Source organism: Macaca fascicularis, chromosome 17 (assembly GCF_037993035.2).
Source record: "Macaca fascicularis isolate 582-1 chromosome 17, T2T-MFA8v1.1".
Classification (NCBI taxonomy): Eukaryota; Metazoa; Chordata; class Mammalia; order Primates; family Cercopithecidae; genus Macaca; species Macaca fascicularis.
This window is the reverse complement of record NC_088391.1, coordinates 88378713-88404516: the sequence shown is the minus strand read 5'-3', so window position 1 is coordinate 88404516 and position 25804 is coordinate 88378713. Positions and strand designations below refer to the sequence as shown.

The window sequence follows — 25804 nt, the reverse complement described above, 5'->3', positions numbered from 1 at the left end:
GAGGTTGCAGTGAGCTGGTATCATGCCACTGCACTCCAGCCTGAAAAAATGATCATGTTCGTTCTAATAGTTCTCAGATAAGAAAAAAGCTAGTAGAAATCATCCAAATGGAAGCCATCAAATACAACCACACCCCATCCCTTCAGAAAACTTTTATGGATTAGTCAGTTCAAAGAGAAACAATTAGGATTCTTTTAAGACTGACAAGAATTCAGCCTCAATTAGCTTTAATTGGTGTTATTTCTCTTTTTCTTCCTAACTAAAACAGGTATCTCTGAGTAAACATGTTTGGAAAGAGCTAAACTAATAAAAATAGTAAGTGATAAGAAAGAACAAAGAAAAAAGCTCCTAAGTCATTTTGGTGCCTAAGATGATTGTCTCTACAATGGTTACTCCATGTAGCACAGGTCACAACAGATGTCAGCGCTGGTGCTGGCCTGCACATTTATTTACTATTCTTGTTTATGTTTGTTCTAAGAAAGGTAGCTAAAATATTTTCACAAGACATTTTAAAAGGTTTTTGTGATTTTAGTATAAATCAGTGTGTGTGCGTATGTGTGTGTGTCTTCCCCTAAGCAGAGTGTATTTCTGATTTAAAAGAGGTAAACAGCAAGATCACACATAAATGATAACAAATGTGACTGGACACTGTTAATCTATCAGAAGAGAAAACCCACCCCATGGTCAAATCTTTGAGGCAGGATGCACAGACAATTTTTATCATTCAGTAAACTGGATAATAGACAGGTGGTTATTGTTTGCTATACTTCCACAAATTTCATCATCCTGTCAAGAGGGTTCTCTCCACTCACCCTAACTTGTAAAGCAAACCAAATTCCCAACAGTCTCACTTTTTTCTTTGCCACTATATCAAACTAAGAATGGTCTCAACAAGAGGGCACACTCCAGATAGTGCGCCATTGGCAATGTGGAACATGAAAACAACTTAAAAATGACTGGAAGTAACAACATCAAAGGCAAACCTAGAAGTTGGATATTATCATTTCGTAGGAAATGAATCTGGACAACTTCAATTTATATCAAAGGACTTTATATAAATTTACTGTACACTACTGTATCTTATGATTTCAGGCCTTAGATCATGCTGACAGCTATGAACATAAGACACAAGGGTTTTTTAACATCTTCTAGGACTCTTACATACAAACAATTTGTGCATCCCATGGCCTATGGGCGGGCAAGTGGCAGTGAGAATAAAGCTGCATTACAGAACACCATATATTTGCTACTTTGCATATAAACTCTCTTGATAGGCTATACAGAGAAGCTTGGCAGGGAGCAGACACTGCCAGCCATGTCAGGACAATGTCAGTTTCCAGTTTGTGTTACTTGCAAAATGTAATTACATTTCATTTTTCTTATGAGCGTATATACATCACAGTGTGCTTTAAAATGCTCTGCTTGGCAGTGAAGTAATTAAAAAACATTAATAAAATTAAGTAAAACTTATTGGTTGAATTTAAGTTGAAACAAATTTCGGTCTGTCTACGAATAATAAAAAGTGGTAAGACATCACTTTCTATTAGCTGAGATAAATGATAAATATTTTAAAGAATATAAGTTTAAATACAATACTATATCTTTTTTTTTTTTTTTTTTTTGAGACGGAGTCTTACTCTGTCACCCATACTGGACTGCAGTGGCGTGATCTTTGCTCACTGCAAGCTCTGCCTTCCAGGTTCACGGCCATTCTCCTGCCTCAGCCTCCCGAGTAGCTAGGACTACAGGCGCCCGCCACCACGCCCCGCTAATTTTTTGTATATTTAGTAGAGATGGGGTTTTACTGTGTTAGCCAGGATGGTCTCGATCTCCTGACCTCGTGATCCGCCCGCCTCGGCCTCCCAAAGTGCTGGGATTACAGGCGTGAGCCACTGTGCCCGGCCTATATCATGTTTTATATGTGAAATATTTCTTACACTTTTAGTTAAGTGGAGGATCTACTAGAATATGTAGATTTTCAAAACTTGCAAAGACATCAAATTATTAAGTTATATTGATACACTATTAAAATCAAGAATTTGAATAAATCTTACCATCAGCCTGATTCTCAACACAGTAAATAAAATATTGCAAACACAATTCCACATATAACAGCATTTAATAACTGGTAAATGTAGATGAAAATGCAGTCAGTATCAAAGAACCTGTTTATTATATCACTAACTTAATTGTCAGTGGTCTTTTCTAAAATCAAGTTACTAAAGACACTAGAGAAATCCACATTAATATCCTCAGAAGATTTTTAAACTGAATAAGACGTTCAGAAAAAAAATTATGTACATTTCAGAATACCAGACAGTGATAAATTTTGTCTCTCTTTCTGTTAAAATTTGGGACAGAAGAAAAGATTCTACACTCAGATTTGGAGGCTCTGCTTCCAGTTCTGCCAATGAGATCATTTCCTTTACATATCTGTATTTCATTTCTTTGTTAGTAAAAAGAGAGTAAGAATATCTGTTCCCACTTAACACAGGGTTGCTGTAAAGGTCAAATGAGATAATACTGAAAAAAAATCAAGTACTAGATAAAAGGAGGGTGGTTGCTTCCTTCCCTTCCTAACTCTACTGATGTGGCCTTGAGAAGCCATGAAGGGTGAAGAAGGAGCCAGAGAAACTGATCAAAGGAGGTAAAGAGCTCCTGAGGGCAAACCGAGTTGAAGATGGAGCTGGGGGAAGAGACAGGCAAAAAACAGATGGGAGTCAAAACAAAGCAGCCACCAGACACTAACCAGTCCCTGTGCTGAACAGCATGGTGATGGGGGGGCGCGTAGGAAAGCAGAAAAGCAAGCATTCCCAAACAGCGGGCACTCGAAAGAAAATACTGGCCCCCGTGGGGAAGGCATTCTAAGAAGGCTTTGGGTTGGGGTGACAGAATAGGGTCCCCATATGAAGGTAACATTTGGAGAAATCTGGATCCTCCTTAAGAAAGACGGGTGAGAAGTTGAAGGGAACGAAGCCAAGCCCTGTGTTGACAGTAGATGACTGCACTGCACGAGGAAGCTGGTGTTGCTGTCTGTTTTAGCAATATGGTGGGTTTAAAAAAAAAAAAAACCAAACAGACTAGGATTCCTGTCCCAGAACTGCCTCTAGCTAGTACTGTGAATTTAGAAGATTAACCTCATCTTGGTTTCCTGCATTTCTTGAAGTATAAAATGAGCTGGACTGGATAATTCCTAAGATGCTCCGAGGTTAAAAATCACAACAGACGTGGTGGGTCACACCCACCATCAACATGTACCACTGACTGGGCTAATTGCTGAGTGCTAAGCACTGTCCTAAGAATAACGTCCAATGGGCTGATCTTTAAGAGATATGAAAGTGCACGTCAGGAGTAAAGCCAAAAATGTTGGGGGAAATCTCATGAGATCTCAGGGGACCAAAACACAAGCAGGAAGTTTCACTTCTACAAGTGGAGCCGCTACTGCCAGCATGCTCTGACTCAACAGCAGACCTCCAAAATGCACTCATGACCTAGGCAGTTCCATTTCACAGACAATGTTGTTTAAATACAAATATTTGGGATGGTTTTAACTACGTGAATACTGAAGGCTATACTGAAAACTGCCTGATGTGGCATAAATAGCTAGTAATGAACAATCAATCCATCATGTACTTATCCATCCACTCAACACATATTTATATGCTAAGTGCTAGCCACTATTCTAGACACTTATATCAATGGACAAAGCAAATAAATCTCTGTAATTTCACAGTGCTTACAGTCTAGCAGAGGGCACAGATCAACAATAAACATAAGTCAATTCTGGGTTTACAATAAAAGTGTTAAGTGCAATGGAAAAAAAGATGTGGATCAGGTGGTGGGTGGGGAGCACAGGTGCCACAATTTTAAATAAGATGATCACAGGCCTTGTTGAGAAAGTGGCTGTGAACAAAGATGGGAAGGGTCTCTGGGAGTCTGCTCCCTACCGCGCAGGTTCTAGGGGAAGAGCATTCTAAGGATGACATGCCCTAGACAACGCCTGAGCCAGTGAGAGCGTGCCTGTCAGTGCAGCGACCAGCTGTGGGATCCATCCTTACGGCCTCCTGCAGGACTCTGGCAGTGGAGGAAATGTTCATTTGAGGCTAGACCTCAGGAATTCGGGTGCCAAAAGTGGCCTCAGAAGACAAATCAGGCACTTATGACAGACTAACTCAGAGAGGGCTGACTGTTATTTAGGAAGATGAGGCGCTTTGTTAGTGCATGATGACTGTTACTTTCATGTTCTATTTTCATTATCAGTTTTGCGGGTTGCCTTCATTTTCCCTCTTTTCTAAACACATCATTTGGACATAAAGCTAAAGATGCAAAATTCTAAAACTGTTCAATGGATGTGTTATTGTTAACCTGATCATGGGTAAGATGCCACCTTGCCTACATCTTAAACATCAGCAGATATCTCACCAACTGCAGCCTGTCTTCCTTGAAATTTCCTTTAAGGGCATGACCAGGTCAGACAGTGACTGATGCAGGTCTAATAATTTTATTTCTGTGTATAGTCTGTGGACAAACACTTTTTTATTGACAAGAATTTCCATATTGTTGACTATATTCATGAACATGATTATAAATGTATAAATAAACAAAACTAGTTCTTTTAAGCAGCTCTGCTTAATGGATTCAATGAAACATCAGAAATACTGGCTGTAGCATCACTTAGCTGTAGAATGTTAATGGGCTTCTCACCGAGACAGCTTTTTAAAATATCAGTAACTCAAAAGCATTTGATGTGTTTATCAAAATACTTTATTTTGCTTTCTCCTTTCTTGTAACTGTCCTGATATGTGTGTATGTATATGTATATATATTTTATTCTGGTCATGTCTGAACTTGGCTGACCATCAAAACAACTTGAGAATTTTTTTAAAGGTAGTGATTTCTAGGCCCTATTCCAGAGCTAGTTAATCTAAATCTGTGGGATCAGGACCCAAGAGTCTATTAAAATATGTAGTATGTCTGTATCAATAAGCTCTGAAGATTGATTCTGAAGTTCAGCAGGGTTTAGGAATCACCGGCGTAATTTACTACTTTGTGACCCCAAATAATATTCTATGTGTATAGTTCATGGTTCCATATGTGGCAAGTCCAGACTCAATTCCTTCTTCCCCTAACTTATTCACCAATGATAAACTGTAGACAGATACCACTACTGTCAGTTCCTGTACTTTACTTTTGAGGGTGCTGTACCGCAGCATATTAAAAGGTCATACTTCATGTGAATTTTAACATGCCGTTATCTTCTTAGTGATAAGCAGGTGGAAATATAATTCTCTCTGAATTTAGAAATGAGAGTCAGAAAGGCTTTTCTAAGTCCCCTCATTCAACTTTTCACCCAATGTTAAAATCATCTACCAAGAGAGTCCCAAGGCAAACCGTCAAAAAAACTGATGCTTCAATTACTTCCATGATAAACTTACCAAATGGCTTTGGAGCTTATGTCTGAACATTTTTAGTGACATGGAACTCATACCTACAGGCAACCCATTTTGTACTGTCGGGTCTGTTAAAAGTTAGTGTTAAAAAGTCAGAGTTTAAAAGTTTACCTGTATATAAGGAACTGTGATCTGTAACACCCTGCCCCTTCTTCTCACAGATTCTAGTTCTTTTACCCTTTAGAATGTAGAAATCTTTTCCCCAACGTGAATATAGGTCCCTCCTACTCTTGCTCAAATTCAGTCAGTCATGATTTTAAAAAAATACCCAGCAATACTTAATAGGAAACAAAAAAACATTTTTTTAAATTCTTAATCTCGGCTCTGTGAGAATGATCACTATAACTATTTTGATGTCTATCATTCCAAATTATTTTCATATATATATATATATATCTCAATATAAATATAACTATAGCTTTTATAAAGGGAGATTACACCAATTACATTTGGTAACTTCAATTTCCACTATTACAAAGCTTTCCATTTTAATAAATAATATGTATCATATTAATGGCTAGGTAGTATTCCATTTTATAGAATCTATAACTGTACCATAATTTAATTATCTGTACTCCATTAGTGTATATGAATGTCCCCACCCCCATTTTTGGCTAAAATAAACAGCAATCTGATCAACTACACCTAGAAGTGTGATTTCTGCCTCAAAGGGTATACATTATACACACACACACACACACACACACACACATATATATATCTCACATATGTGTTTATACCTATAATCTTTTGCATACCTTTTGAGCCAGAAAAATCATATTCCTAGGTTAGTTCATCAAATTGCCCTGTAAACATAGACACACACAAAATTTCAGTGAACATGTACAAATTTATACTAAAACCAACAGTGCTTAAGAATGCCTGTTTCCCTATCCTTGGGATTTGTATTTATAATCTTTTAATAAAGTGTTATGGGAGTTTTGAAGAAAGAGAATTGTTTTTGGTTAGGACTTGAAGGCTTCTACCACAGCTTGCTAGCATGAAACATCAATACTGCTTGTAAGGATGAAAAACATGAGCTAAGTAAACCTGCACTCTTCCTCCAACCTGACCTGTTTTGAAGCGACTAAATATTTCATCTTAAAAGGGCATTTCTGGTAATTTAGCTCGAATAATGAAAGAAAACCACAGTCCTTTGCTCTGATGTCCTGTTGGTTTCAGAATGCATACTGAAGATGAACAGAGAGAAATGTGTAAATGTAATGTAAAAAGTAAGGAGAGTAATGATACCAAGAAGATATTCAAAGCTATTAGGAATATCTCAACCAATAAAATCTGTTTTCATAGAAACTGAGTGTTGATATTATATCAGAACAGATTCCTAATGCTTTGATTGTGACAGACCAACTGATGATGGAAATGCAACTCACAGCCATTTTAAATGTTTTATTAACAAACCACTTGAGAATTTCTATTGTGGCAAGGCTTGCATAAGCCCATTAAAGTGCTTATCTCCTGCTGATTACAAATAAAAACTCAGGACAAAATACAAAAAACAATTACCAAAGAACTCTAAAAAGTAAAGAGAAAAAAGCAGTTTGGGGAAGGGAACCAACACCTGAAGAAGAAAGAGACCTACATGCAGGTGAGTTTCCTGGTTTTCCCGTCTTTTTTCTTGTGGCCTTGAGCTGAGGGTGGGCACTCAGTGTTGCACACAGACAACTAGAACTCTGGGAGATTGTCTTCAACCAGAAGATCAGAGTAAAGGGCCCTTTGAGCTTGAGTATGTGTATGGGCTGAAAATCCTCATTTTTTTTCCTTCTTATTTCACAGCTCACCTAGAGTGAGTAATAGCAGAGCTGGGGCAGTAGGCGGTGCCAGTAGCTAAAACTTCATTAGAAATCTGTCTTTCTGACTAAAGAATTGGGAAATGGGCCCTCAGTCCTGAAGAGGGTGGGAGAAATCCCCAGTACACTTCCTTCTCTTTTTCTCTTCCCATTTTACCAGAAAGATGACCCCAACTGCAAGAACTGTGTGGCGGTGCAGAAAGCTAAAACTTTGAAACACCATGTTTCTGGCCAGACCAACAACGGGCTCTTGTGATCTAAAGAAAACAGGAGGAATCCCAGAGATCCCTCCAAAGAGGAGAAAGCTAGAGAAAAAGATTCCCTAATTTTGTGTATGAATCAACATAAGCTAATATGAGCTGTGTATGAGTGGGAAGACTCAAAGCAGTATAACAAAGGTTAAAGAACCAAACTACAATTTAAACCACTACCTACGTCTCAGACTAGCTAGTGAGTGGTTGTATACACACTAGACAGCATAGTAAAGGCTTTGAAAATTGAACTGATATCGGAATCATCTTCCAAACAAGGAGAAAGTTTGCAGTTTGAACCTCAGTGGGTTGGTTATCAGCTAAAAGGAAAAAAGAAAGCTACATTCTCCAGAGGATTGTAATGGGACCCAGAGACTAAGCAACATAATACTAAAAATGTCCAACACAATCTAAAATTACCAAACATGCAAAGAAACAGAAAAACTAATTCTCAAGGGTAAAAACTATCAATAGATGTCATATGACCTAGATGCTGAAATTACCAGACTTTAAAGAAGCAATTATAACCATGCTCTATGAGGTAAGCACTCTAGAAATAAAGAGAAAAATAAAATGCTCTCATAAAGTATAATAAAAAAAACCACATGAAAATTTTAGAACTGAAAATTATAATATCTGAGATAAAACATTCACTGGATGGGAAGATACATGACAGAAGATTCAGTAAACTTAAAAACAGATAGATAAAAATGGTCTAATTTGAAGAAAGGAGAGAAAAAAGATTGAAAAAATCAATGAGCAGAACTATTATGTCAAGGCACAATATAATCAAATCATTTAAAACTAGAGATAAAGATAAAATCTTGAAAGCAGTCAAAGAAAACAAATGCATTACATATAGGAGAACAAACAAAATGATTGAAAATTTCTCATCAGAAACCACAGATGCCAGAAGACAGTAGAACAATCTTTACAATACTAAATGAAAAAACAAAAAACCCTGTCAACACAGAATACTGTATCGGCAAAAATATCCTTCAGAACTAAGGGAAAATAGTATTTTCAAGTGAAGGAAAGCTAAGAAAATTTATCACTAGCAAATTTGTTGTAAAAGAAATACTGAAGAAAATTCCTCGGGCTGAAGGAAAATAGTATCAAAGCAATCCTGCAATTTTAAAAATGAGGAAAGAAAAACAGAAATAGTAAATACTATGTAAACATAAGATTATTTTTTCCTCAAGTTCTTTACAATATGTATAAATGTACAAAAAATTATAACATAGTCATTTTTGGGGATTTTGATATATGTGGATGTAAAACATACAAAAACTCTGGAAAGCAGAGACCTACATGGTTGTAAGCTCTTTACATTTTACTCTAAGTGGTACAATACAAATTCAAAGTAGACTGTGAAAGATTAGGTATTTATATTGTAATACCTACAACAATCATTTAAAAAATATAAAAGACAACAGATAAAATGGAATACAAAAAATATACATAATCAGAAAGAAGGCAGAAGAGGGAGAAGAAAAAAAAATAAGCAGGTGAAAAAATAGAAAACAAGCAGTAAAATGGTAGGCATAATTGAAGCATATTAGCAATTACATTAAATGTAGGTTTAAACACATGAATAAAAAGACTTTCAGACTGAATCTTTTTTAAAAAAGACATATATCCATGCCATCAAGAAGAAATCCACTTTAAATATAATAGATAAGTTAAAAGTAAAAGGATAGAAAAAGATATATCATGTAAACACTAACCAAATTAGATTTCATCAAAATTAAAATTTTTGCTCTGTGAAAGACCTGAGAGGATAAAAGGACAAACAATAGACTTGGAGAAACTTTTCAAAACATCTATCTGACAAGATTAATATCTAGAAAATATAAAGATCTCTCAAAACTCAATAGTAAAAACAAACTATCCAATTAGAAAATGGACAAAAGCCATGAATAGACATTTCACTGAAGAGGATGTAGATGGCAAATAAGCACTTAAAAAGATGTACATCATCATTTGCCATTTAACATAATGATGAAAATAAAAAATGTCACTAAAATAAAAAATAGTGACAACACTAAAATGCTGGTGAGGATGCAAAGAAGCTAGATACATTGCTGATGGAATATAAAATTAGCTACTTTAGAGAAAAGTATGGCAGCATAACTATGTAAACTATAGTTTTTAAAACTATGTAATTATCATAAGTGAAAAATTGCAGCCCTGGGCATGTAACCCAAAGTAGACTTATGATCACATAAAAACCTGTACACAAATGTTTATAGGTAAAAATCAGTAACAACCAAGATGTTCTTCTTCAAGTGAATGGATAAACAAACGGCAGTAAATCTATATCAGATATACTACTTAGCAATAATAAGGAATGACGTATTGATACACACAACACCTTGGATGAATGTCCAGGAAATTTAGCTGAGTGAAAAGGGCCAATCCGAACAGGTTACATTCTGTATGACTTCACTTAGATGCCATTCTTGATATGGCACAATTATAGAAAAAGAGAACAGACCAATGGTTGACAGGGACTAAGGATGGGGAAGAGGAATGGAGGGAAGGAGGGGAGTAAGTGTGACTATAAGGGCAACATGAGAGATCCTGTGGTCATGGAAATGTTCTGTATCAAGGCCAATATTCTGTTTGTGATATTGTATTAGTTTTGCAAGATGTTACCCCACTGGGGAAAACTGGGTAAAGAGTACATGGAATTGATTATTTCATAAAACTGCATGTGAATCTGTAATTATAAACATTTAATTTAAAACGGTTATTACATATGTAATTTATGCTTTATAATCAAAATGATTAAAAGAATATTTAAGTACAAAAAAAGGAAATGTTAAGTACAATTAAGTTCCAAGACAGTGCAAAAAGGCAAAGAAAAAAAAAGACACAAACAAAAACTATAAACATAACTTATAAAGTGTTTTAAAAAGTAAGAGTTGTGAATACCAGGTTAATCTACAAATAGAATTCAAACATATTAGAATTAGAAAAAAATTAGAAAATCCATTTAAAACAAACCATTTACAGTAGCACCAAATAACAGCAAATACTGAAAACAATCTAGTTAAAGATGTAAAAAACCTTTACAACAAAAATTACAAAACAATGCTTACAGAAATATAAAAATATCTAAATAAAATGAAAGATATATGACATTTACTGACTAGAAGATGCAATATTAACACATAATTTCTCTACTAATTGACTTAGAGATTATGCAATCCCAATCAAAATGCCAGAAGGTTCAGTTGGTTGTGTGTGTGTGTGTGTGACTGATTCTTGAAAATGCAAAGGATTAGCCGGGCATGGTGGCTCAAGCCTGTAATCCCAGCACTTTGGGAGGCTGAGACGGGCGGATCACAAGGTCAGGAGATCGAGACCATCCTGGCTAACACGGTGAAACCCCGTCTCTACTAAAAAATACAAAAAACTAGCCGGGCGAGGTGGCGGGCGCCTGTGGTCCCAGCTACTCGGGAGGCTGAGGCAGGAGAATGGCGTAAACCCGGGAGGCGGAGCTTGCAGTGAGCTGAGATCCGGCCACTGCACTCCAGCCTGGGCAACAGAGCCAGACTCAGTCTCAAAAAAAAAAAAAAAGAAAATGCAAAGGATTCTACAGAAATGCAAAATATCCTTTGGGAGGCCGAGACGGGTGGATCACGAGGTCAGGAGATTGAGACCATCCTGGCTAACATTGTGAAACCCCGTCTCTACTAAAAAATACAAAAAACGAGCCGGGCGAGGCGGCGGGCGCCTGTAGTCCCAGCTACTCGGGAGGCTGAGGCAGGAGAATGGCATAAACCTGGGAGGCGGAGCTTGCAGTGAGCCGAGATCCGGCCACTGCACTCCAGCCTGGGCGACAGAGCAAGACTCCGTTTCAAAAAAAAAAAAAGAAGAAATGCAAAATATCTAGAAGAGCCAAAGCAAATCTGAAGAACAAAGCTGGAGGATTAGACACCAGATATCAATACTTATTATAAAGTTACAAAAATTAATACTGTGGTTTGGGCATAAGAAGGGAGAAATGCAAAACAGAATAGAGAGCCTAGAAACAGACACAGATAGAGTTGCCTGATTTTGAAAGGAATGAGACACATCCCCCATATATCTCCCAACTTTCTGAGCCCAGCACAAACACATTCCTCCATATTTCTTTCAAACTTCAGAAAAACACCACCTGGGAAATCTCCGATAAGGACGCAGCAGGAACCAATAAAAAATGCTAAATGTATGATATTAACCAATTGTAATGCTGTAACCGAGAGAATCACCTTGCTCCCCTGTAACTTTACATATCCTGTTTACATCGGGCTATAAAAAGCAAGCACTCGCATTGTTCGGGGCCCTCTTGTATGCTGTGGAATGGAGGACCAAGTTCGAACTTGTAGTAAAGATCCTTGCCGCTTGGCTTTGACTCTGGACTCTGGTGGTCTTCTTTGGGGAACAAACGGTCTGGGCATAACATCTGGGGGCTCGTCCGGGATTCCCCAAGCCCACCAGACCCCTGGTCAACGGATCTACTAGGATCGATCTACTGATAGGTGAGCCGGCTCGTCTCCGTTTGTCTGTCTGTGTCTGTTCTGAACCTGAATCTGTGACTCGCGAGGTCTGAAACTGAAGCTGGCGCAGTCCTGGCGGATGCGCTATAGGACGGCCAGCGGAGACCGGTGGGAGACGTCCCCTGGCTCTCATCTGATTTTTATCCGAGCAGCTGACTCTGACCCAGGTTACCGTAGCGCGCTCGCGATCTGAGCTGCCGGAGTGCGTTTGCGATCCGGGCAGCAGCTGTTTCTGACCCGGGCTGCCGGGGCGCGCTCACGATCTGAGCTGCCGGAGCGCGTTTGCGATCCGGGCAGCAGCTGTTTCTGACCCGGGCTGCCGGGGTGCGCTCGCGATCTGAGCTGCCGGAGCACGTTTGCGATCCGGGCAGCAGCTGTTTCTGACCCGGGCTGCCGGGGCGCGCTCGCGATCTGAGCTGCCGGAGCACGGTTGCGATCCGGGCAGCAGCCGTTTCTGACCCGGGCTGCCGGGGCGTGCTCGCGATCTGAGCTGCCAGAGCGCGGTTGCGATCTGGGCAGCAGCCGTTTCTGACCCGGGCTGCCAAAGCGCGCTTGCGACTAGATATCATTAATAAGTCAGATTTCCTTCACAGGGATTCTAACCCACATTCCTTTACAGGAAGAGACTACAAATTATTACAGGATGGGTAATACCCAGAGCACTCCCCTATCTCTCCTTACAAGTAATTTCAAAGATGTAAGAACAAAGGGCCATGATCTTAGTTTGGAAATCAGGAGGGGAAAGCTCATTACCCTATGCCCCTCCGAATGGCCTGCCTTTGATGTGGGGTGGCCACCCGAAGGGACGTTCCGACTTGCTGTCATCACTAAAGTCCAAGATTTTCCTACCTGGGCGTACGGGCCACTTGGATCAAATCCCATATATCCTCATATGGCAGGACCTTGTTGAGAACCCGCCTCCTTGGCTGTTACCTTTCCAATTAGCCCCTGAATCTTGTAAGGCACTGGTTGCTTGGCTGCTAAAATCTAAGCAACCAACTGCCCCATCCTGTTCTACCTGATAGCGGGGACCCACTGTTCACAGAACCCCCTCCATACCCCTCCGGGCCCCAGGCCCCAGCCCCCTGGGCTGAGCTGCGGGAAGGAGCAGGCGGATGGGAGGTGGCCGGCACACACAGGCCCGCTGAAAGGGAAAGTAACTTTGAAGGGCCGGCGGGGTGGACGCGAGGGCGCACTTTGCGGGCTAGCCCCCCCCCAGCCGCCTGACTCCACGGTGGCTTTACCCCTTCGGGAAATAGGACCCCCAGATGACACGGGAATCCCCAGGCTCCAGTACTGGCCATTCTCTACCAGTGATCTGTATAACTGGAAGACCCAGAGTACTCGGTTTTCAGACAACCCCAAAGATTTAATGGCTTTACTGGATAGTGTCATGTACACCCACCAGCCCACTTGGGATGATTGTCAGCAGCTCCTCCGAATCTTGTTCACAACAGAGGAGCGCGAGAGAATACAGGCCGGCGTGGCGTGGGACTACAACACGGCAGAAGGTAGGGGACGGCTACGCCTTTATCGCCAGACTCTAATGGCGGGTCTCCGGGCAGCTGCTCGCAAGCCCACTAATTTGGCTAAAGTATACTCTGTTCTGCAGGGAAAGACAGAGAGCCCAGCTACCTACTTAGAAAAATTAATGGAAGCTTTTAGACAGTACACCCCCATAGACCCAGAGGCTCCAGGAAGTCAGGCAGCTGTTGTAATGTCTTTCGTAAATCAGGCAGCCCCAGTAACTTTACTACAGTATGTTGATGACCTCCTGATTGCTGCTGAGACCCAAGAAGCTTGTATTCAAGGGACCAAGAGTCTCTTACAAGCTCTGGGAAATCTAGGCTACCAAGCCTCGGCAAAGAAAGCTCAAATCTGTAAGCCAGAAGTAACATATCTGGGGTACCCGCTAAAAGGAAGGCAGCGCTGGTTAACAGACACCCGGAAGCAGACTGTTCTGCAGATCCCCAGGCCACAATCCACCCGACAAGTGAGGGAATTCCTGGGGTCGGCGCGATTTTGTAGACTATGGATACCTGGGTTCGCAGAATTGGCTAAACCCTTGTATCAGGCAACACGGGGGCAGCAGCCATTTAGTTGGACAGATGAAGCCGAGTCGGCTTTCCAACAGATCAAAACCGCCCTACTCTCTGCGCCTGCACTGGGACTACCTGATGTCACCAAGCCCTTCCACTTATACGTGGACGAGAGTAAGGGTGTCGCCAAGGCGGTAATAACTCAGAACTTAGGCCCCTGGCGGAGGCTGGTTGCCTACCTGTCAAAGAAGTTAGACCCAGTGGCTGCCGGGTGGCCCCCTTGTCTCCGAATGATTGCGGCCACGGCTCTGATGGTATAAGATGCTGATAAACTTGTCATGGGTCAAAAATTGCGGGTTGTTACCCCACATGCCATCGAAGGTGTACTCAAACAGCCACCTAATCGATGGATAAGTAACGCCTGGCTCACCCACTACCAAGGACTACTACTAAATCCTATCAGGATAACCTTCCTGCCCCCAACGACCTTAAACCCTGCCTCGCTGCTGCCCAACCCGGACCTGGACGCGCCATTCCATGATTGCACCGAGATACTAGCTCAGGTGCACGGAGTTCGAGAGGACCTGCAGGACCGCCCACTCCCTGACGCTGACCTCGTCTGGTTCACTGATGGGAGCAGCTTCATGCATCAAGGCCAGAGGTACGCTGGAGCGGCAGTGACTTCAGAGACTGAGGTAATCTGTGCGGAACCCCCGCCCCCGGGGATATCAGCCCAGAAGGCCGAACTGATAGCGCTCACCCAAGCTCTTACCTTAGGGGCAGGGAAGAAGCTGACAGTATATACAGACAGCCGATATGCTTTTGCTACGGCGCACATACATGGGGCCATTTACAGGGAGCGAGGGTTACTAACGGCTGAAGGAAAAGATAAAAAAACAAGCAAGAGATCCTAGCCCTATTAACAGCGCTATGGAAGCCAGAAAAGTTAGCCATTGTGCATTGCCCAGGGCATCAGAAACCAACCACTCCAACTGCTCAAGGCAACTTTCTGGCAGACCAAACTGCAAGAAATGTGGCAAAGGCTCCCAGCCAACTCCTTGCACTCCAGCTCCCTGACCCGGGCCCCCAGGACTTGCCATATTTCCCTGATTATTCAGAACAAGATCTCCAGTGGATTGACAAAACTTCCCCTGAAACAGATCCAGAATGGGTGGTGGACTGATACTAATGACCAAACCATCCTACCAGAAGAATTAGGACAACAAGTATTAGAACACATCCACCGAACCACCCACCTGGGTGCTCGGCGGATGATAGACCTGATCAGACGCTCTAAGCTCAAATTCAGACATACAGCCGAGAAGGCCAGCAGCATCATGGCAAGTTGCAAAGTCTGCCAGCTTAACAACGCCTACCCCCAATCCCAGACTGCAGCGGGAACAAGGCTCAGGGGAACCAGGCCCAGTATCTACTGGGAAGTAGATTTTACTGAAATAAAGCCAGGAAAGTACGGGTATCGGTATTTACTTGTCTTTGTAGATACTTTTTCAGGGTGGACTGAAGCATTCCCAACCAAAAGAGAAACTGCTCAGGTCGTAGCAAAGAAAATTCTGGACGATATCCTTCCCAGGTATGGCTTCCCCGTCCAGATAGGGTCAGATAATGGGCCCGCCTTCGTCGCTAAGATAAGTCAGGATTTGGCTTCCATCCTTGGGGCAAATCGGAAACTACATTGCGCTTACAGGCCCCAGAGTTCAGGACAGGTAGAGAGGATGAATGGGACCTTAAAAGAGACCTTAACTAAATTGACTATGGAGACTGGCGCTAATTGGGTGGTCCTTCTCCCCTACGCTCTGTTCCGGGCCCGTAATACCCCTTACAGACTGGGCCTTACCCCTTACGAAATCACGTATGGCAGACCCCCACCCCTGGTTCCCAGTCTAAAAGATGATCTGCTCAAATCTGAAACAGAAAATGTCTCTGAATTCTTATTTTCCCTACAGGCCTTGCAGAAAGTTCATCAAGAAATCTGGCCCAAGCTGAAGGAACTATATGAGACCGGTCCCCCACCGACACCCCATCCGTACCAGCCGGGAGACTGGGTCCTGGTTAAGCGACACAGACAAGAGACCCTAGAACCCAGGTGGAAGGGACCACTCCAGGTACTCCTGACCACACCCACCGCCCTAAAGGTAGAAGGCATCGCGTCGTGGATCCACTACACCCACGTCAAGCCAGTGGACCCAACCTCCGACCTTCTGGGACCAATCACGGCAGCAGCTGAAGCACCGGCCACGTGAACTGTGGACAGAGCTAAGAACAACCCCTTAAAACTCACCCTGCGCCGGCAACATAGCTCACTGCAAACATGCAGTTAGGTAGTCTAGCCCTAACGCTAGCCGCCCTAGTGGCCGCTGGGGAAAACACCAAACCAGCATCTAATCCCTTTGTCTGGAGATTCTGGCTTTATGAAAACCGAACCCACCCTGGACAACCTCATAAGCCCGGGAAATTATTGGCCAGTGCTGATTGCCCCTCCTCAGGGTGCAATAGCCCAATCTTACTAAATTTTACTGGCTTTCAAATAGCCAAACCAGTGACACCAATAATATGTTTTGAGTTTGATCAGACTGAATACAATTGTAAACACTACTGGTGGCACCAAAATGCCGGCTGTCCTTATAACTATTGTAACATCCATAGGTCCCGTTTTTGGGGAGAGGAAGAACAGTTGGACCCTAAGTGGCCCTTCCATCGTAGACGGGATGGACACTTTTCATATACATGGATAGAGACCCCTGGAACTCCCGCTGCACCACGCCTCAACATGGGGCTGTATACTACTCCCCCTCCTCCACATGGCCTAGCAGTCACCTCTATCTGTGGCGAGGCCTAGTGCAGGTACTGCCCCTGGTCCACAGGAATATCCAACGACAGGAAAACAGACTAACACAAGACTTACGTCCTTTCTCCTGATTAAAATTATTACAGGAAGGACTAGAGCTTGCTAACCTTACAGGACTTCACAGCCTGTCTGGCTGCTTTCTGTGTGCCACCCTAGGGCGTCCACCGCTAACCGCTGTCCCTCTGCCATGGGGATCCTCTACCTCTGCCCAAGCTAACCACCTCCGAAACCTCTCATATGCCCCTATCCTAAACGTGCCCCTATACCTAAACCCCAGTCAGGAGAAGTTTCCCTACTGTTTCTCAGGAACCAATTCCAGCCTCTGCAGCATCACTGCAGTGCCCCCTAATATCACCCTAAGGGCTCCGCCGGGCATATTCTTCTGGTGTAATGGGACATTATCTAAGGACCTATCTAGTCCCTCTGTTACCAACCTACTGTGTCTTCCTGTCACATTAGTTCCCCGGTTGACTCTATTAACTGCTGGCGAGTTCCTAGGGTACACCGGTAACTGGACTAGTACTGCTATTCACCCAGTCCCTAGACCGAGACCTGCACGAGCCATATTTCTCCCCCTCATTGCAGGAATCTCCCTCACTGCATCCCTCATTGCAGCCAGGATGGCGGGGGGAGCCCTAGGTCACACCCTCATAGAAAGCAACAAGTTGTACCAACAATTTGCCATTGCTATGGAGGAGTCAGCTGAGTCCCTTGCCTCCCTTCAGCGGCAGCTCACGTCCCTAGCCCAGGTAACCTTGCAGAACTGGAGGGCCCTAGACCTACTCACTGCTGAAAAAGGTGGTACATGTATGTTTCTGAAAGAGGACTGTTGTTTCTACATAAATGAATCAGGGCTTGTAGAAGACCGGGTCCAACAGTTACGCAAGTTAAGCACTGAAGTAAAAACACAGCAGTTTGCTTCAGCTGCAGACCAATGGTGGAATTCCTCTATGTTTTCTCTGTTAGCCCCCTTCCTTGGACCCCTGCTAAGTCTACTATTTCTGCTAACCATAGGACCTTGTGTTGTTAACAGAATTTTGCAGTTTGTCAGAGAAAGGTTTGACACCGTTCAGCTCATGGTCCTCAGAGCCCAATACCAACCTGTAAACGCTGAAACAGAGTAAGACTTATAAGACCCAAGATTGGCTCTAGAGTTACCTGAAAAGAAGGGGGGAATGAAAGGAATGAGACACATCCCCCATATATCTCCCAACTTCCTGAGCCCAGCACAAACACATTCCTCCATATTTCTTTCAAACTTCAGAAAAACACCACCTGGGAAATCTCCGATAAGGACGCAGCGGGAACCAATAAAAAACGCTAAATGTATAATATTAACCAATTGTAATGCTGTAACCGAGAGAATTACCTTGTTCCCCTGTAACTTTACATATCCTGTTTACATCGGGCTATAAAAAGCAAGCACTCGCATTGTTCGGGGCCCTCTTGTATGCTGTGGAATGGAGGGACAAAGTTCGAACTTGTAGTAAAGATCCTTGCCGCTTGGCTTTGACTCTGGACTCTGGTGGTCTTCTTTGGGGAACAAACGGTCTGTGCATAACAATTTATGACAAAGGTACGGCTACAATTTACTGGGGAAATGGTCTTTTATATAAATGATGTTGGCTCAACTGAACAGCCATATGCAAAACAAAACAAACAAATTCCTTGACCCCCTATCTCACATTACCCGTATAGAGATGGATCACAGAACTGAAGTTAGGTTATAATACTTCTAGAAGTAAATATGCAGAATGGATCCTCAGAACCTTGAGGTAGAAAAAGATATATTAAACAGAACGCAAAAAGGAACTAACCATAAAAGGATTTTAAAATTTGACTTCATAAAATTAAGAATTTATGCTCACTCAAAGCAACTATTAAGTGAGGGAAAAGGTAAGCCAAAGGTTGGGGAAAGGTATGTGCAATACACACATCTAATAAAGAACTTGTATCCAGAATATATAAAGAATTTCTACAAGTTATGAAAAAAGATAATCCGATTTTTAAAATGGACAAAAGACCCGAATGGGCATTTCTCCAAAGAAAATACCCAAATGGCCATAAAGCATATGAAAAGGTACTCCACATCATTATACACCAAGAAAACAAAGACAAAAATCACATTGAGATTCCTAGAATCCTATCGGATTGGCTAAAATTAAAAAGACTGACATGATCAAATGTTGGTTGGGATGTGGAATAATTGTTACTCTTGCTGGTTATAACTACTTTGAAAAATCGCTTGGCAGTATACACTAGTACTGAACACATGTACTTATGATCCAATAATGGTACACCAAGAGGAAGTATACACATATTCACCAAAAGATATGTACTAGAATGTTTTTAGTAGCATCATTCATAACCCTCACCTAGAAACTATCCAGGTGCCCCATTGACAGAACAATTAATGAAATCCTGGTATATTCATGCAAGGGGCATCCTGCACCTCAATTAAAGAGAATTAACTACTGGTCCATGCAACAACACGGATGAATCCCGTACAAGATGTTGAATGATGGAAGCCAGAAGTTCATTACCAGGCATGACTCATTTATGGTGGTCTCTGAGTATGGAAGTGGCTGAAATGGAACATGAGGCAGCCTGCTTTGTTGCCTGAAATGTCTGTCCATTTTCATTTGGGATTTGGTTACATGGTATACACATCCTAGGTGTATACCTACAATTTGTGCACTTTACCGCATAAAATTTATACCTCAATAAAAAAAAATCAGTGAGGTAATAAACAATTTCTTCATTAAATCAGGAAAAGTAAAATAACCTTCAAGACAAATTGCATGCACATGCATGTTGGCTATGTGTTTACATCATGGAGGGCACATGATTAAGCTGATCACAGTCAGTTTCTTACTCAGCAGAATATCACTAACCAATTTTAAACTTCTGTACAATGCAATATTGTTTAATTTATATCCAAAACTGGCTAAAGACTGAAAGCATAATGAATATTAACACTGAAATACAACATGTTATTGAAAATAAAAACAGTAATTCTAAACATTTCCTTCACTATTAGATCTATATATTGCATCCAACTGACCACAATGCTCTTCAGGCATATCAAGATGTCACAGTACCTCAAAAATCCATGCTAAGAAAAAGGAATATAATAAAACTACATTTAATCTGTTTCTTTATTAGAAATGGAGATTTTTCATTGTAAAGTGCCAGTAATGCGTTATTTGTGAGGAAGTGTTTAGAAGCCCCAAACCTTATCAGTCAGAAACCAAATACAAAAATCCTATCTGAATAAACCAATTGATTCTTTTTTAAGCATAATATCCAAGTCATCCAAAATAAGGTGGAGGAAAGTGGTTGTTGATCTGCATTTGATACTTGAATGTGTTGTTAGAATGTACATTTTAATCAAAAATGTATCATTTAAAAATCTGTCAACAAAGCATGCTTTTTACGTAATTTAAACAGTAAGGAAAACTCAAGCTCAGGCACATATATGGAGAACACACAGCTTTCATCTAGCAAAGGGAAAAAGGTATTTGGACGTACAACATCCATTTTATCTTTAGTGAGAACTGAAATCTGAAACCTGTGCATTAAAAAACAGACTTGACTATTGTACTTGAAAATATTAAATTGAGTCAATTATTCAGGAACAGGCAAGTTATTTGAACTGCTACCTAAATTTACATCTGGATTAAATTATAGTATATATCTTTTCAGCACCCTTCATTTTCAGAATCTTTGGCAAAATGTTTTGAATAAAAATTCAGTACACAAAGTTCAATTACTACTTTTTTAAAGCTACCTCTGAATTAAGAAGATTTAAATAAAAATTCTTCAAAGCTGTGAAGAGCTAAGATTTTTAGGAACTTTTAAATTATGAACAGAAGAGTATTTATCCTGCAAGATTTTTCTATTGTTGTAATAAGATCTTAGAATATTTCTCATTTCTAAATCACTCAGTACATATAACACTAAATAAAACTTAAAAAAAAAAACAAAAAAAACCCAAACACTGAATCTCTATAATACAGCTTTCTAGAAAATTCAGCTTATGAGACCAACAGAATTAGCATTTCTTCTCCCCAGCAATAAACAACTCAGAAGAGGAAGAGGAGTACATTCATTATTCATGGCATGTTGTAACTGGATGGTTCAACTGGCATGAGATTTATTGGCGATGCCTATTAAAAAGGTCTTTTCACTTGAACCAGGAGAAGTAACAGATGACATGAAAAAAAAAAAAAAAAACAACAAATAAAACAAATGCACAGTGAAGAAGGGAGCTGAAAACTATCATTGTTGGCAGAGGTTATGGCCCTCAACAGCAACCAATGAAGAATGAAGAGTTACATTTTGACTGGGTTCAAGCCAACAATGAAATGAAAGAAGTCAGAAACAGATAGTTGTAAGAATTCACTGTGGGACAAGGGAGAGTGAATGGTAAGCAACAGAGTGTCCAATAGTCTCTAAGCATGAGCAGGTGTAATGAGAGGCTGCAACAACAGGTCTAGTCCAGTAGTGATTACAGGGATGGACAGAGCAGGAATTACTGGATGTGAGGAAATCTGTCCCATCATTTTCATTCCCACTATAAAAATCCTTTCATTTCCAAAATAACTCATACCCGAGACACTGCAACAGTCTCCTAACTGGTCTCACCTCCAATTTCTCATCCTTCTACTCTATCCTATGCTACTTCCATAATAATTATCTTAAAACATTGCTTTTTCAATCATTCTCCCAACCAACTATCCCATAAAAATATGTAGTGGATCTACTATGACTAGCCAAAGGCCTATCTGTAAGCAGACAAGGAGGGTTTCCAGGGTTTATAGGAATTTCATCAACTTGGGCAATCAGCCTGTTTTACAGACTCCTGTCCTGCAGCCTGTGTGGAATGCAGTCACCTTGTTGGTTTAAACTAGCTCCTGACAGACCCCTGCAACTTACCATGCTAAAGTCTCCACCATGGGAGAGGCAACAGCTTCACTACCATAACATGCGACCTATGTGCTGGCATGATGGCTCACTGCATCTGTGCACCTGGGATCCCTCCTCCATATTCAAGGCTGCACCCTTCTCCCCTCTCCATTGCCCCATAAAGCCCTCCTGTTGCTTTTCCTTAGGGAGGCACTGCCTTGAAGAATCCTTCCAGTGTCCTAGTTACTAGCACCAAGTAATAAAACTCCTATTGATCAAAACCTACATTCTCATGGGGGGTGCTTTTGTTACTCATCAAGTGAGCAAACCTGTTTTTTTTCTGGGTAAATTATTTCTAGATTAACAGTCCAGGCCAACCACAATTTGGTCACTGGCAAAAATTAAGATGAAGTGCACCACGAGAGAGAGAGCGCTAGATCTAGAGTTAGAGGACCTAGAAATAAGTCCCAGCTCTGCCTCCTTGGATACGTTATGAGCTTTTTGAGCCTCAGGTTCCTTATTTGTGAAACAGAAATATTAATTGATACTTAGATGTAACGTTAAGGAAGATGATGATGACTTAACATTAGTGTGTGAAGACACCACACTAAGCCATTTACGTGAATTAATAAGTACTGTGGATACTGTAAAATACTACAGAAATGAGAATTATCCTTTTCTAAGTTCTCTCAAATCATAAGGCAGTTCTAGAATCATAATGGTGCTATAGCTGTAAAAATGTACCAAAACTGTTATTTAGTGTTTTATCTCCTATCTCTGGCTTCCATTCCTCTGGCCAAGGATGGGCAAAACTAACCATCTAGTCTGAAAACCATTAAATCTTGTGGAAAAGATTTGAGAAAAACCGGATAGAAACCTTTCCCTCTAAGATCGAATACTATCTTTTCCAAACAGAAGTAGCTTTCCTTATTCTGTTCATCTTCCTACAGTAAATACTGCTAAGTCAAGTTACTAGATGTGAACGATGGCTCTGAAGGCCTAAGACAAGGTGGGTTAATAAAAAAAGAAAAAAAGGAAAAAAAAACCCAAGAACTTTTGAGTAGTATAAGGAGTTTTGCGCTAAAGTCTTGTTTCTGCCTGAAGCCAGCTGTGCTACCTTTGAAGTTACATCTGGGATCTGAGGAAGGCAAGGGCAATGAATGTTTTATATGCAGCTGTATCCCCAGTGCTGGAATCAGTTCTTGACACTTACAGACACACAAAGTAGAATGCGATAATGAAGTGATGGTCTTCAAATCTGACAGTTTTCTCAAGTAGTCCATAGTGTCTGGAGTAACAAAAATGTCACAAAATCAGTGCAAACATGTCCATGGCCACCAGGCTAAAAATGCATTTTTGGATGTACTCTATCTAAAATGCTTTATTATTTTTCTTTATCATGCCTTGTGTTAGACAGTGAAATGCTTATATTGATTTGATGCATAAGGGGTCTCCAGAGATCTGGGATCTGGAGGGAAACTGTCAAAATATAGAATGCAGGGATCTTTACTTATAAATTCAACAAATATTTCCTAGGTATTTTCTACGTGTCAGGTGCTAGATATGAAAATTGAAGCAGAGCACCACCAAATAACAGACTCTTTCTTCGTTAACAGAAATTAGATGGTTTACATCAATTACTTGTATAAACAATACACCCTGTGGGTAGAGTGAAGGGGGAAGCAGCAGTTCAGACTATGAGTATAAACAGTTGCAAAGGGCACATACATACATTTGGATTTTCTGCTGAAACTAAGCTATAATACACTATATTCTTAATACAATTAAATGTGATCTTCAAAGTACAGTTATGCATGGGTGGGAGTGGTCAAATGACATCGGGCAGACCAATTCCAAGGGCAGTTGGTAGGTGCTCTATAAATTTGCCATATTTTAAGAGTTAAGATTTATTTAATCATCTTCAATAATTTTTTTTAAGATCTTCACAAAGAAACCCAAAGGATCAACAGTACTCTTACCAAAATAATTTCTAAAATAACATGTTTATCTAAAAATGTGTTATTGTTCCAGATAACTACTGCTGCATGAAACTATCCCAAAACTTAGGGGCTTAAAATAGCCATTTTACTATATTGCATGATGCTGTGGGTCAAGAATTTGGGCAGAACTCAGTTGGGCAGTTCTTCTGTTCTACATCATATTGACCGGGGTCACTCAGAGGTCTTCAGTTACAGTGAGCAGGGCTGGGCTGGAGAGTCAAAGATGGCATCACCTGAGGCCTGGCACGTTGGTAGGAATGGGTGGAAGGGAGCTCCCTCCTCCTCTCTGTCTAGCCTCCGGGCCTCTCTGTGAATTTTCCAGCAGCATAGCTGGACTTCCTGTGTGGTAGCTCAGGGTTTCACGAAAGTAAGGTGGAAGCTGTTGGTCTTCTCAGAGATTAGGCCCCAAACGGCTTAGTATCACTTCCACCATACTTTATGGATCAGTGCAGTCTAAACAGGCCAGCACAGACTCAGAGGAAGAGGAAACAGATCCTACTTCTCAATGAAAGTTGTGTCAAAGAGTCTGCAGCCATCTTTAATCAAGAGCATTTAGTAAAAAAGATGTCATCTTTCAAAACTGAGCAACATTTCCAGTTCATGAGGATTTGTTTACCCAAATTAACAAAAGCTTTAAAAAAGGATGCTGGCCAGGTCAAAGAAAGATACTGTTTATTTAAACAAGGTATCTCAAAAATATATGCACAAATGGGATTTGAATTGTCATGATTAAAAAAAAAAGAGAATTTGAGGTAACAGTCTATAGTGACCATAAAATGTATTGCCCACACTGAGATACTTTCAAGATGGAAAGGGGCACTGTAAATCAATGTAGAGAAGAACAAGCATAGACCTGAACTGTCCCAGACAAAAGAGACATACAGTCACCTTTGGAGAAAAGGGAATAGACTGAAGCAATGGTACTTATTCAAAGGAAAATAGGTATGGGATTGTTAAGAAGCCACTCACTGTGGCCTATAAAAAAAAAGCTTCAGAACTCATTCCTTAGTAGGTATATGCTGATGCAAGCAATAAAATAAATTTCCTTCCCTCCATAAATGTACAAGTATTTCCTTCAATAAAACCAGATGATGTGCTCAGGGTGGCCTTAGGAATAAACATTTTCTGTCATCAAGAGTAGCCTTTTAAAATGTATATACCTCTGGAAGGCATCCTACCATAATTAAGGTACTGATTTGTTCAGCAGGGATGTTAAACACACAGCATCCTGGCTGCCTCTCTCAGGACACATGCAGCTGGTGGATCACAGCATTCCCACGACTGAGCCCACACCCAGCTGGAGGACTCTCCCTGCACAGAGCTCCACATAGCAGCTGCACCTATTGAGATAATGCTCTGTTTACATCCTTCTTTAATAAAGGTAATAGCACTCCACAACTAGTTGACCATCTGAGAGGAAGAACAGACATAGGGTTTATGCAAACATTATAGTTCCTTAATGCTAGACCATTGTAAACAAGTTTTATATCATTGGTTTTACACATAAACTGAATTAACCATTGAGAAATTATTTTCTCATCACTTGCTCTTAAAAAATTAAAAAGAATTAAGTCTAGTTCATTTTCTAGTTAGTTTTCATGTATGTATGTATGTATGTATGTATGTAGCTACTTAACAATAGGATTTCAGTACTTCATTTTACCAATCAACATTACTGATTGCCAAAGTTTGTTGGGACTGTTGGTTCACGAACTAGAAAAAGAAACAGTAGAGTATAAGTGGATCATTGAGGGAAGGAGAAATTATATTTTAGATAGGGAGGATAAAAATGTACTAAATATACTGCTGTGATCTGAATGCTTGTCTCCCTAAAAGTCATATGTTGACATTTAATCCCCAATGTGACAGAATGAAGAGATGGGGACTTCAGGAAATGATCCGGTCATGATGTCTCCACCCTCATGAATGGGACTA

At 40.9% G+C, this 25804-nt stretch overlaps 1 protein-coding gene across 1 annotated transcript in view; it reads right to left on the bottom strand.

The window, feature by feature from the left end:
• RAP2A (RAP2A, member of RAS oncogene family) overlaps nucleotides 1–25804 on the bottom strand; it is a 52985-nt gene that overhangs the window by 4308 nt on the left and 22873 nt on the right. The gene's annotated exons all lie outside the window — the stretch shown is intronic.